At 42.2% G+C, this 1,755-nt stretch overlaps 1 non-coding gene across 1 annotated transcript; it reads right to left on the bottom strand.

Annotated features, from left to right (window-relative positions):
- Nucleotides 1–558: 558 nt before the first annotated feature.
- On the bottom strand, nt 559–631 carry TRNAM-CAU (transfer RNA methionine (anticodon CAU)). Its single transcript has one exon. It is a non-coding gene; the product is annotated as a tRNA-Met (tRNA).
- Between the last annotated feature and the right edge of the window lie 1,124 nt (nt 632–1,755).

Here is a 1,755-nt window from a genome sequence, read left to right as displayed (position 1 = left end):
CACATTGAACCCTACCAGGTCTCTGCCTGCTTTCCCACTCTCTCAAACACCCATACAGATACACACGTACACACAGATTTCTTCTTGGTCAGTATGTGTTCCTTAAGGTTCAAAAACATCCCCTTAAAACACCCACACACACGTTTCTAAACCACTAGTACCCTTCCTGGTATCAAAGGAGTGCACTCCCTCCACAGGGTTGTCTTACAAAGATATTTTTTTTAAAGTATATTTATCTTGCTTTACAACCAGTTTCTCCTATAAAAGATATTTAGTTTCATGTTCAATTAATATTTTATAATTTCAATCCATGGAGCATTTCCTTTATGAGATGATGTCTTTAATGAAATGTATGGCATAAATTTTGAAATCTAGTGATATTATAATTGCAACATTCAGTTGGCTTCTCCTTTGATATTGGCCACCTCTTCACTTTCATTTTCAATATTATTAACTAATATTTGTCAAAACAAGTAAAGTTACTAAGAGGAACGTAAAATAGCTAAAAAAAAATTACTCTGAAAATTCTCTTAGGAAGTGATGAAGGCAAAACACAACTGCCCCCTCTGAGGTTTGAACTCAGGACCTTCAGATTATGAGACTGATGCGCTGCCTACTGCGCTAAGGAGGCAAGTTGAAAACATGGCTCACTGTGGACACTCCTCACAAACAGGCATTTTCCTTTGAAGCCTGAAAACTGGTAGAATATTAGAATCATCAATTTTTTTTTATTGCTTTCAAAATACATTTCAACAATTGGCTCACTGTCTTTCAAAATTGAAGCTGCTTTAATTATACAGAATTTTCTAGTGTAGAGACACAATATACCAAGATAAAGTTAACCAGTGTTTTTATACGTGTGCTCTGCTGCTGCTGCTGCTAAGTCGCTTCAGTCGTGTCCGACTCTGTGCGACCCCATAGATGGCAGCCCACCAGGCTCCCCGGTCCCTGGGATTCTCCAGGCAAGAACACTGGAGTGGGTTGCCATTTCCTTCTCCAATGCATGAAAGTGAAAAGTGAAAGTGAGGTCGCTGAGTCTTGTCCGACTCTTGGCGACCCCATGGACTGTGGCCCACCAGGCTCCTCCATCCATGGGATTTTCCAGGCAAGAGTGCTGGAGTGGGGTGCCACTGAATCCAACCCTTTGGACCCTATGGATGGTGGCCCGCTTGGAATTCTCCAGGCAAGAATACTGAGGTGGGTTGCCATTTCCTCCTGCAAGGGATCTTCCTGACCCAGGGATTGAACCTGTGTTTTCTGTGGCCAATGCAGGAGCGTTCTTTACCACTGAGCCACCTGGGAAGCCTTCCTTTATGTGACCTTTTTCTTATATTAGGGCTTCTGCTGTGGCTCAGCTGGTAAAGAATCTGCTTGCAGTGTGGGAGACCTGGGTTTGATCCCTGGGTTGGGAAAAAAGGCTAGCCACTTAGGTATTCTGGCCTAGAAAACTCCATGGACTGTATAGTCCATTGGGTTGCAAAAAGTCAGACACGACTGAGTGACTTTCACTTTCACTTTGTCTTCTATTAAGCTCCTTGCCCTTAAAGATCCAGGAAAGGATGAAGGAAATGGTAGGAATATTTTGGAAGAGGGTGGATTGCAAAATGTTGCTTATTGTCCTGATATTTAATATAATTTAACTGAGAAGAATATAGCTGCATTTTGTTCTGGCAAACAACAGCGTTTTCTTGAAGACCTGTAACATGCATTGCTACCATGGTTCTAGCTGAACAACCATGCCATTCCAAGCAGGTC

This window comes from Bos mutus, chromosome 14 (genome assembly GCF_027580195.1).
Source record: "Bos mutus isolate GX-2022 chromosome 14, NWIPB_WYAK_1.1, whole genome shotgun sequence".
NCBI classification, from domain to species: Eukaryota; Metazoa; Chordata; class Mammalia; order Artiodactyla; family Bovidae; genus Bos; species Bos mutus.
The sequence above is the reverse complement of the archived record's forward strand: the minus strand, read 5'-3'. Positions and strand labels throughout refer to the sequence as shown.